Source organism: Pleurodeles waltl, chromosome 5 (genome assembly GCF_031143425.1).
Source record: "Pleurodeles waltl isolate 20211129_DDA chromosome 5, aPleWal1.hap1.20221129, whole genome shotgun sequence".
Lineage (NCBI taxonomy): Eukaryota > Metazoa > Chordata > Amphibia > Caudata > Salamandridae > Pleurodeles > Pleurodeles waltl.
In genome coordinates this window covers 1129938851-1129951561 of record NC_090444.1, presented here as the reverse complement: position 1 = coordinate 1129951561, position 12711 = coordinate 1129938851, and the positions used below count along the sequence as shown (strand labels likewise).

Here is a 12711-nt window from a genome sequence, read left to right as displayed (position 1 = left end):
ATAAACAGTATTATTAACGATCCTGGTCTTAACCGTGCCACCTGAGTTCTTAAGTTAAGAAGCAACTTACTGTTAGTATGGGAGAATCAGTACTGAATGGGGAAGGTGCCCTAGGCCGGTAGTTTCTTGGAAGCTTCCTTTATATGTGTCCCCTTTGGATCAGTCTTCGGATTGTCATGTCATACACCTTAAGCTAGTATTTTCTAGACTGCAGGTCACCTTGTTTTTTTCATATTCTCTTGCAAGATTCACATATAACCACTTTGGAAATCCTTAATAATGACCGTAGAACTATTAAATTTGTTATAGGCTGATTAGAGCACCATGTGATAAGGTAACTGAATGAATTGGCTGATAAAGAACTTGCATATGATTTTCTTAGTGTTTCTATGTTATGTACTCTAAGTTCTGCACCTCTCAGAGTGTAGATCTTTTCTTTCTTTTATTTACTACTTTTATTTACATCCTTTGCAAGATTTGCACATAATTATCTTGGAAATCTTGATTACAAGATCTAATCAAATTAATTGGCCATTAAATAAATTGTTGTGGCCGATTAGGCTGAAACAATAAACAATTGATTTGAGTTGCAGATACAGGCCCTACTCTGAGTCGCAGTCATGCCACTCACTCTTTTACACAAACTTGACCAATATGCTCCCCCTAGTGAGCACACTTCAATTGACAGCTCACTAATTGATGTATTTGAGCAAGTGACCACTAGTCTGGTGGTTGGAATGAGAGAAGCAGTGCCTGCTAGGAGTTGCAGTTAGTTAACTCTCTCTAATACACACACATCACAAATTAGATCCTCCCAGGTGGGTACACTTCAATTGGGAGTTCACAAACAAGGGTCTTCGGAGAAGAGAACACCAGGCTGGCTGAGTGGAGTAACAGTAACAATGCCTCCTGGCCTTAGCGGTCATCAGTCCCTGTACTACAAACCCTATACAAATTTAATCCTCCCAGATGAGTACACTTCAGTGGAGAGTTCACAAACAAGGCTGTTTGGAAAAGGAAACACTGGTCTGGTGTTTGGAGTTGTAGAACAGTGCCTGCTGGGAGGTATGTCCTGTCTGTCCCTGTACTACACACACTATACTCAGATGTTGATCCCGCAGGTGAATCTCTTTCAATTGTGAGATGCCAGACAGGGGTCTTTGGACAGGTGGCACTTGGCTGGTGAGTGGAGTTACAAGGACAGGTCCTCCTGGGATTTGCAGTCATGTAACTCCCTGTACTACACACAGTATACAAAAGTAATCCTCTGGATGAATAAACATCCTTTGAAAGTTAACGAAACAAGGGTATTTGGACAAGTGTATACTAGGCTTGTGTTTGGAGTTGGAGAGACATAGCTTCCTGGCCTTGGCAGTCATGTCACTCCCTCTACTTCATACACTTGATAAATGCCATCCTCCCAGGTGAGTACACTTCATATGTGATTTCCCAACCATGTGTGTTTGGAGAAGTGAACACTGGACTGACTGTAAGAGAGCCTCCTGTGAGTTGCAGTTATGTAGATGTCTGTACTACTCACACTATACAGATGTTTTCCTCCAAGCTGAGTAAACCTCAATATATTGTTGAGACACAGGTGTCTATTGAAGTGAGAACACTGGTCTGGTGTTTGGAGTTGAAGGAACAGTGCCTCCTGGGAGTTGCAGTCCTGTCACTCTCACTACTCCCCGTTATGAGACAGATGTTATCTCCCCAGGTGAGTAAATTTAATTTGGGAATTGACATTCAGTGGTCTTTGGACAAGTGACCACTGTGCTGGTGTTTGGAGTTACAACTACTGTGCCTGCTGTGAGTTGCAGCCATGTCACTCCCTCTAATACATACACTTGACCAATTTTCTCCTCTTAGTGAGCACATTACAATTGCTAGTTCACTAACAGATATCATTAAGCAAGTGACCACTGGTCTGGTGGTTTGGGTGACAGTAACAGGGCCTTCTGGGAGTTACAGTCATCAGTCCCTGTACTACACTAACTATACAAATGTTACCCATCCAGGTGTGTATACTTCAATTGTGGGTTCACAACTAGGAGTATTTGGAGACGAGAACACTGTGCTAGTGTTTGGCGTCATTATGACAGTGCTTGCTGGAGTTGTAGTCCAGTCCAGTCCCTGTACTACACACACTATACACAGAATTTGTTCCCCCAGGTGACTTTACTTCAATTGTGAGATGCCAGACACACGTCTTTGGACAGGTGGACACCTGGATAGTTAGTTGAATAATAGTGAATGTGGCAAAAGACGAGCAGTGAGCATGCATGACATTTTGGTGACATTATTATTGTTATGACTTACCCGACTCCACTCCCTCATGTATTCCTGTCATGCCCACAGGATGCAGGATGACCAAGGCCTTCTCCTCCCAGGAAGTGAGTTGTAGTGGGGCACTCTGCGGGCTACCACCAGTCTTCTTGACCTGCAGCTGGTGCCTGTAGACCAGGGAACTGACCTTTCCCCTGAAGAACTTTTCCTGATATCCTCCCTTGTGCGCAGGGTGGTGCCTACAGCATTCACTCTGTCAACTAACCTTTGCCACATTTCCATTTTCCCACTGAGGGTAGTGTGCTGAATTGGGCTCCAAACAATTGTGGCTCTACTCTTATGATTTCGTCCACCATGACTTTTAACTCCCATTAGTGAAATATGGATTTTTCATAAGTGACATGGTGGTAAAACAAAAAATGTACAGGCAACAGTGACTTACTAAAGCGGGGAAGTGCAAAAGGCTGTGACTGGAAAAAACATGTGTGTGTGCAAGATGTGGTATGTGATGTACAAAAAGAATGGAAGCGGTGTCTATTCTATATTTATTATTTTTATCATGTGCTCAGTCTTGCTGTGTGTTGCAGTGTAAATGCAAAGGATTGTGGTGTGTGAAGGGTTGTGTTTTATAGTGACCTTTGCAGGTGTGTCGAGTGTGGCAATGTTTGTCAGCTGTGTTGTTTTCAAATGCATCCAATGTGCTGTTGTGTATGTCTTTGGTGACTGCCCCAGGTGGCCGTCAATGCAACTTTGGACTTGTAATACCATCAGTGTTTGGTCACTTTGCTGTCAGCGCTACCTATTTCTGGCCCTCTGCGCCACTGCCGGTCTTTTTTTAGTTGGCAGTCAGCGGTCCTACCTGTGTTACTCGTATTAGGGCAGTCTGGAAGACCGCCAAGATGGCGGTCTTTTTGGGAACTGCCAACATGGTGGTCTGGTGGTCCGACTGCCAAATCTCATAATGAGGCCTTAAGTCTGAATGCAGAAATCTTCACAGTGGCATAGACCCAAGGTCATCCAACTATGATGCTCGCTCCTTGGAAACCTCCTGCATCCTTGTTCTACTGAACTATACCTTCTCAGAAGATTTTCTTCAAGAATCTTTCTAGGTCCGAAGGTAAGCATTGGCCAGGCCCAATCCAGTCCTTGTATCAGAACCACGCTCCATCGCGGTCGGCTTAACTTTTGACACTGACCCAGTCGCACACAACTAGATGTCCACAGTTAGTGCTTTGATCTTTTAGGCGCTAGTTTTCACTAAAAACTTAAAAAATTCATAACTCTGTTTCGTACTGATTGTTTTTTATTGTCTTGGTGTCAAATCATCTATCAAAATGTACTCTATTTTCCTACATTAGTATGGGGGTTTTCCTTGTATTCACTTTATTACTGCTTGTGTGTTGCATAAATACTTTACACATTGCCTCTAAGTCAAGCCTGACTGCTTTTTGCGCCAAGCTACCCACGGTTAAGCACAGGTTAAATTAGAGACTTTTTGTATTTTACCCTGCAAAGGATTGTAGGTGCTGCTTGACCAGAGCTCACACAGCAGTCAACCAACTACCCAATTTCTCATAATTTCAGTGAAATGCTAGCAAACATACAGGGGGGAGTAGCCAAGATGGCGACCGCGATGGATGCCTGATACAAAGGCTCCGTCTTGGTCCCACCTAATATCCTGATCTGTACCTCCTGTGTCGCTGCGGAGTGGCGGACGCTGCCTCTCCGAGCTTCGCGGTATCGGCGGCGCTTTGAAGGGGAGCGTCGAAGAAGCTGAGCGGTGTTTGGGGGCTCACGTGAGGCCTCCGTGTCGTGGGATCCCCGGCCCTCGCGTTGTGGAGGGATACGAAGTGCGGACCCGTTCAACTACCGGAGCCCGGGCTGGCGTGCCCCCACGAGACACCTGGGGGGAGTGATGAGTGAGGAGGGGGTTTTTGCGGGGGGCCAACGGAATTTCTTTTACCGGCCCCCCTCTGATGGATCGTTGCTCCCTCCTCTCCCCCCCCCCCCCACGATAATTCGATGGCCGGACGCACTCTGGAAAATAGCCCATACTGGACTGACTAACCTGGGGGGCCGGTGAGGGATTCTTGGTGGCACTGGAGCTGGCCGTTAACTGAGAAGGGGCATCCCAGTGCGGGTCTGCCCCTCCGGAGTGCGCGATCCCTGTGGTGCTTTGATCACGCGAGGCCTCCACACAGTGAGATCCCTAGCCCCCCGCGTGACGGAGAAAGATGGAAAGTGGGCCAAACTGACTGCCGGTGTTCGGGCTGAAGAGCTCCTGCGTGATACCCGGAGGGGGGTGGTGTGTGGAGAGGGGATTTTAGGGGGGGGCGTCACTACTATACCAGGCCCCCCCTCAGAGGATTACTTGCTTCCTTCTCTCCCCCTCCCCTCCCTCTCCTCCCTCCCTCCACTACAGCAGCACATTATCCGCACACGGCTTCAGGAGGAGCTGCGCGCCCTTTAGAGATTAATTGATACCGGACTGGCATGCCAACAAAGGATCCTTAATAGCGCTTGGGCCGGCCAAAGACCATAGGAAGGCCTCCCAGTGCAAACTTGCATACTAAAACTAGTTTCCAATATCAAAAGGGCCAGGCATAATAGAAGGGCGGAATAGCACTGCCATAAGTCGCTTATTATGGCCCAAACCAATTAAAGAGGGCCCCCGCTAGGCATGTGGAGGCCTCCCCTTTTTTTTTTTTTTGATTGTGCCAGTACATAACCTGCCGGGGTGGCAAACCTCTGCTCTGGCGACCATTACTGCCATGAGTAAATAGGAGAAGACAGCTCGGGTCAATGTGAGTGCTGCAACAGACCCGAAGAGACTTTGCCTACTGACCACCCAATAGATCTGTGTAGGAAGTGCCTTGACTCAACCCGTGGAAGTGGAGCCTCACCACCCCCCTGCGACCGCAGTAATCCAGTTAACCAAGCACAGAGGAACACCATAAAACAGGGACTATGGCAGGGAAATCAAAATCTGCTAAAGCCCAGAACGCTCCGCGCTGGGACCAACACCAACTGACCAGCAAACAATGCTCAGCCTGTCCTCTTTAGAATCCACACTACAAGCTCACTCAACTCAATTTGAGAAAATCCTACAGGCAATATTGGACACTAAATCCTCACTAGAAAATAGAATTGACACAGTGTTCCAAGACCTCAACCTACTAAGAGTGGATCATCGCAACTTGGTGGAAAGAGTGGGCGCAGCGGAAGGCACACTGAGTGAACTAAACCCACTAGACAAGAAAATCAAAAGCAGATTCTTCGCTTGGATTCTTCGCTTGACGTGAAAGTTCTATGGCGCAGGGCGGAGGAGGCAGAGGGCAGATCTCGACGCAACAACGTACGCTTCCTGGGGTTCCCTAAAAGATCAGAGGGCCAAAACTCTGAATTATTTCTGGAACAATGGTTAATAAACGAAGTCATGCTGGGTAACACGTCAAAGTTTTTCTCAGTGGAGAGAGCACATAGGATACCGGGGAGACAACCAGCGCCAGGAGCACAGCCTAGCCCACTTATAGCAAGATTTCTGAACTATAGAGATAGAGACGCTATACTAAAACACTTCCATAATAAAGGCCCCGCCCAGTACGAAGGCTCATCTATAACTGCTTATCCAGATTTCACCCAGGAAGTGCAGAAACAACGTAACTCCTATTTGAGGATCAAGCAACGGCTTAGAGAACACAACATTAAACATTAAATATGCGTTAATGTTCCCTGCTAAATTACGAGTAATATCAAATGACAAAACAGATATCTTTCACTCCCCCGAAGATGCATGGACATGGCTGCAGGCCAAGGAGCTGGCACAACCCTGAGAAGGAACGGGAAAGGGGGAGGAATGGACCACACCATCGGATCAAAGGAAATCCAGGAAACGTTCTAAATCACAACCCTCAGTGAAACAGGCGGCGGCCGAGAGGGCTAAGGTATTGCAAGAGACGTCCTTACACACACAAAACTCCTTCAGTGTATTGCGGTCCAACGTAAGTGACCACACGGACTCCCATTCAATAAGTTCTGACTAGACGCTATTGGAAGCACTGAGAGGCCCGAAGGTTACTCCCAGTTCAGCGGATGCACTGTGATGGTGGTTGGGAGGGGGGGTTAAAGAGATCTCATCATTTATCGACTACAGCTGGACTTTCGTATGGTATTGATGTGGAAGCTCAAGCCAATACAATTGAGACATGGATCAAACATGGAAGACACAGGAGTTTTTTTTGGCAAGGGGGATAACCAGAGAAGAAGCCTCATTGTTCTGGGTCGCTGCTGGGGCCGGCGAGCACCGGAGGCGTCGACACTCGTAATTTCTTTTTTTTCACTAAATATTTATATCTTGACCAGAGGTGGAGACCCCCTATAAGGGTCACTTCCAATTGCTATTATGCCTCCCCAGAAGGTACCTGTATGGATACACCCTTTTATTATCAGAAGTGTTATGCATGTGTTGTTTATGCAAGTTCAATATTGCAGTGGGGGTTTAGTTGGGGTGGGAGGGGGGTGGTTCGGGAGGAAGTTATGTCTCACAGGTCTTTCCGAGCAGCAAAATAATTTGATACAGCCAGCAGTTGATGTTGCTAATATAGAACGGATGGCAACGTGGGCGGATGAGATGGGGGTGCGGGTTGGGGTGCATGGACAAAGACGATTTAAAAGTATACAAGATCAATCATAAATCGTGTCATGCATGATTACAATATAATTACGTGGAATGTGCGGGGAATGGCGTCTCAGGGTAAAAGATATCAGGTGCACGCCCGTCTTAAGCGCCAACGGATACACATTGCCATACTCCAGGAGACACACTTACTAGAGGCTGACCCCTAATAGTGCATTGTCTGAATTCCTGCGTACTCTTACGCCGGCCCTAATGGTTAATACCGAAGCACCGGCGATGTGGGGTGGGGATTTTAACAGCACACCAGATAAAACACTCGACCGTTCCGCCCTGCCCCCGGGGGGATTGACACATAGACCAGCCACCGACCCATCGGTGGCATGGTCCAGCGATTTGAGACTATATGATATTTGGCGTAAAAGCCACCCAACACCGCGGGAATATTCGTTGTACTCCATACCCCACAAAGTGCTCACTAGGATAGATATTATATGGGGTACCCATGAAATATGCTCACTGGTCAAGGATGTGGAATACTTAGCTAAAACGCTATCGGATCATATAAGTGGCACAAGGGCAATGCAACTACTAAGTCAGATTTATCAAGCCACACAAAGCTACCTTTCATCGCCTTGCTTGGCTTGATAAAGCTAGAGTAAAGCAACACAGGGCAAAAAGCTCCCTGCTGCCAACTGACTGCTACCGCCATTCGGGATTGGTGCTCGGTTACGGGCGCAGGACCCGTGAACATCCACAATCTATTCTCTCAATCCTTCTTGAAAGAAACAGCCTGCACTCCAGATTTCTTCGATCCAATAAATGTATTCCTCTTTCAACACATGCTGTGTTGTTCAGGGCTGACGCGTTTCAACCGTGTCGGTCTTAATCATAGCCCAGAATTCCATATTGCCATATTCAAGCCCTACCGCCCCTAAATAATGTATCCTGCAGTTTCATGAACATGAAAAAACACTATTGACATTGTAACAGCAATGAAATACATTTTTAAATACATATTTTTAAATCATACCCTCTTCATTACTTCCCAACACAAATCATCCTTAATTCTAAAATGCAATTTTATAAATCAATATTAAATATCCTCTTATTTCTCATTCATAAAGAAAACAAGTCTATAATTAATCTCTTAACACCAAGTGGCTTTTCACCTCCTGCTGGCATGATTTTATATTTTCTTTTGCTATAAATTAATCTTAAATCTCCTACAATTTTTTACAACTGCATCATAAACAAAAATGATCATTAAGAAATATATAATAGTCAAAATAAAAAATATAATATAACAAAATCATAAATATCTGGCACCAGAGCAATATGGATATGATAGTACCACAATACTTATATACCCAATTGGTCACATAAAGAACTCGTGTTATGAATCACCATTAATTCATCATCCATATTGCACCCTTTATAACAATAAAACTTTTCTCTGAAACTTTACGCTCTCAACCCACAAGTACAACAACCTCTTCATCCTTGTTCAATCCCCACGTGAATCATCTGTTTAATCTGATTATATATTCGGATTCTATCCTCCTGAGAATGTGTTCCCTATCACCTCCTCTTGGTGACGGCAACACCCTGTCAATTTCAAAGAAGACATTCCATAAATTTTTCATCATGCACCTGTCAGTGTTGTGCTACTGGATAATTTCCATGATTATTCTTGATGGCACACCAATGTTCCAAAATGCGCTTTTTAACAGGAAAAATTGTGCTACCCACATACCATAATTTACACAGACCCAGAATCGCATTTACAGTGAAGTCTGAATTACAGTTGAGAAATTTGTCAATCCTAATCTCCTCCCCTGTGGGTAAATTGTATGTTTTGCGGTTGCCGCTATGCTTGCAGGCCTTGCAATTTATACATCTATAAAAACCTGTTTGTTTACCAAAAAAAAGATTCTCCCGATTTATGTGCATATGTACCAAAATATCGCATTTATATATTTTAAACCACAAGGTGCTACTGATGTGACCTTCCCATCAACAGCACAACTTATTAGTCGTAATGACAAGGAAGTCACATCAAAGCACCCAGGTTTACGGATTCTAGTGGTGATAACACCACAGGGGTCCTTTTTAATTTGTCAGCTCAAGCAGCTTGTGAAGAACTTCCCCAGCAGCCTAAATTGTTTAATGATGATCAGCATCATTAATTAGCCTAATTTTACTTTCACTTCCATTGGTACGTCGAAGATATAACTCATTTTCATAGAGGAGGTATAGTTGGAAGGGGTAGAATCGTCCATTTTTAATTATGTCTCCCTGGTGGAGCCCCTCTCGGAGATCGCTGCAGGAAGGCGATCTCCTAGTAAGGATACACTCAGTAGACAGCAGGAAGGAGGCGACGGTCCAAAGGCACTGGCATAAGCCCCCCAAAAAAAAAATATATATATATTTATGCCACTATTTATCCACTCAAAGGAGGGAGGTTTGAGGGTACTATCCCCAATCTGCCATCCCTGCCTCCGGACAGCAGAAGCCCACTAGGCATTAGGAATGGTGTTTGGACAACCAGCAAATGCTATATATACCTGCCAACAGAACGGTCTTATAGATGTAAATGGGATGATTTTAGCTTGTGAACTTCTTCAACGATTTTATTGATTTTATTATATATGGTGTCTGCTTTTATGGTTATAGTAATTCTGTATACTGAATAAAGATGATCTGATCTGAGATATAAATGGTATATTACTTTTGTTAATCAGCCATCAGGACAAAAGAATTCAGATGAAAACACCTATTTCTATGTTTACCTTTTTTGCATGATTTTCTCCTGCAAGTTTCTTTGGGAAAACTAGGCACGATCTACAAAAATTACCTGTTGCTGAGTTGAAATTTTTGTCTCTTTTCAGAACTGTTAATCTTTCCAGGCTCACCTAGTAAACATAACTGTTCCCGAAAACTGAAAAGGTAATCATCTTAGCACAGCAAACCTTGTATTGAAGCATTTAAAAAAATAAAAAAAACACGTTTTTGAACAGTACTTTTTCCAATTTTTCATAGAAGACTCAAGATTTTGCTACCTTTTGCCCATTTCATTGGCTTAAATGAGAACGACCCAAAATATCGAGTGCTTTGCATTTAATGGCTTTCTTTTCAATCTTGCTGGTTTGCTCCTTATTTAATGTCATTCTTTTTTGTGTTTGGCACTCCTCTAGAGCATAGCTGCCTTACCAATCTTTAGATTGTTTATCTTGTATCCTACAATGCCACATCAGGAACTGCTATATACTTTGAGTTCTCCAGTGGATACAGTTGACTTCTTCATCTCTCCCGATATGTTGCGTCCCCCTAAACATGTCTGTCCCCATGAATTCCCTGTGTTGCCTCTCACCCTGCCAGCTTATCTGTAAGACCACATGAACATGCATAGTGTTGACAGGCTTGACTTATAGGTTAGACTATGCTATTATTTTTCTCCCACCTTCCACGTAACGTAAAGCCCAGGCCACGGCACAAAAAGGCTGCATTTATGGTGCTTAGGGCAGGGTCAGGTTGCTGTACCTTCTCAAACAGTGTTTGAGGCAAAAGAGTGATTACAATGAAGTCTGTTCTCAAAGAGGCCGATAAACCTGTTTCCTAGGTTTTGTGGCACAAGACAAAATGGCTGGAGCATATGATAGAGTTCTTAATGAGATGGAGAGTGGCAAGCATTTTCCTTCATTTCTTGCTTATATGTTCTTTTACGCACTTGCAGCATAAGCAGGGTCACATGCTATAAGCTTTTTAAATTCTGCTCAGTTTCCAGTGACAAATTAAAAGAATAAACCATGCTATTTGCAAAGATTGAAACTATGGAAATCAATGTTGGGTTTCAAAATACCTTAAGGTAAAAAATGTTTGCTTCTCCTATAGTATTTGAATACTTTTCTTTTACTTTAAACACTGCTTTATAAACCAGCATTTGTAAATCCAGTAGCACTGACTTTATAAAGATGAGACCTGTTGGCTTTGTGTTTGCCTGTTATTAGCCACGAGTCGGCAAAAAACAGCTATTAACACTAGATGTGCCATGTTTGTTCTTTCCCTGTAGGATATACCTTTACATTTTTAAATTAAGTCCTAATGATTCCACTTTAGATTGTTTACCCTAACCCCACAAAAACATCTGACATGCCTTACATGGATAAAACGCCTCGTGGACACTGTTAGAAATGGGGTTTCTAGTTGGCAGTCAGTTTGCACCCTGCCCAAGTAGGGGCCCTCACTCTAGTCAGGATAAGGGAGACACACAGCTCAGATAACCCCTGTTCACCCCCTTGGTAGCTTGGCACATGCAGTCAGTCTTATCTCAGAGGCAATGTGTAAAGTAGTTTTACAAACATGCACAGAAACACAGTGAAAAAACAAAAGGACTCCCGTTTAGAAAAATAGTCAATATTTAAATCAAACAAGATCAAAACAAAAATCCAACACACACAAAGATATGAATTTTTAAGGTAAAAAGAGTCTTAATCCATACAAATCAATAGATGTGCTGTTTTAGCACAAAGTATCTGGCATGCTTAAAAAATAAAGCCGCACGGGCCAGTGTGCGTCGGAATAGCAACAGATGCATCGATTCCTTAATTGCAAGTGAAGCCATGCGTCAATTCTTTCTCTGCTGGGTAAGTGATGCATTGATTCTTTCCCCGCAGGGAAAGGATGTGTTGATTTCCGGACAAGCGGCCATAGGTCTGTGCAGTGATATTGAAGATTTTGACGCCCAGGGTCAATGCGTGTGAAATTTGGACGTGCTGTATGAAGGGTCTGCACTGAGAACAGGCGCTGTGTTGATTCTCTAGCCGCGAGGAAGGCGCTGCATTGATTTTTCTGATGCCCACACAGCGATGTGTGTATTTTCCCCCGCAGGTTACCATCTTACACTTCTAAGGGCCTACAGACTGGACTTGGCACCACTTAGCAAGTCAAGACTGAGCAGAAGAGCCCAGGCAATGGCAGAAGTCATTGATGTCCCTGAGACTTCAGAAAAAGGGGCAAGCTCAGTCCAAGCCCTTGGAGAAACTTCACAAGCAGGATGTCAGAAAGCAAAGTCCAGTTCTTTCCCTCTTAAGGCAGAAGCAGAGCAGGTCAGCAAAGCAACAAGCAGAGTGGCATGTCCTCCTCAAGAACCAAGCTCTTCTGCTTGGCAGAGGTTCTTCTTGATCCTGAAGCAATCTAAATTTATGGGGTCAGCAGTCCAATACTTATTCTCATTTCTGCCTTTGAAGTAGGCAAACGTCAAAGGATAGTCTTTGTAGTGCACAAGACCCTGCCTCTTCCTTGCCCTGCCCCACACACACACCAGGGGATTGGAGACTGTATTGTGGGAGGACAGGCACAGCCTTTTCAAGTGCAGGTGCCATTTCCTCCCTCTCACTTTAGCCCAGAAGACTCAGTAGCCGGGAAGAAGCATAGACTTTCACCAAGAGGAGGCACAGAATTTCCACAAAAGATGTATTTTTAAATAGTGAATTCAGAGACCCCAAACTCCATATCTCTTTCTGCTCCCAAGAAGATATTTAAAGGCAATCCTCATGTTAACCTATAGGAGAGACAGGCCTTGCAATAGTGAAAACTGAATTTAGCAGCATTTCACTATCAGATCATGTAAAACACACCAGTACATGTCCTACCTTTTAAATACACTGCAACCTGCCTATGGGGCTCCCTAGGGCCTACCTTGGGGGGTGCCTTACAGGTACTAAAAGGGAAGATTTGGGCCAGGTCGACATGGCAGTTTACAACTGCACACACAGACACTGCAATGGCAG

General features: G+C 44.3%; 1 long non-coding RNA gene across 2 annotated transcripts in view; it reads left to right on the top strand.

The window, feature by feature from the left end:
• The window catches only part of LOC138297359 (uncharacterized), a 245488-nt gene extending 235547 nt beyond the window's left edge, over window positions 1-9941 (top strand). For both annotated transcript variants that reach the window (XR_011204054.1, XR_011204053.1), the window contains one exon: window positions 9811-9941. This is a non-coding gene — a long non-coding RNA (uncharacterized lncRNA). The remainder of the gene's footprint in view (window positions 1-9810) is intronic.
• The last annotated feature ends 2770 nt before the right edge of the window (window positions 9942-12711 follow it).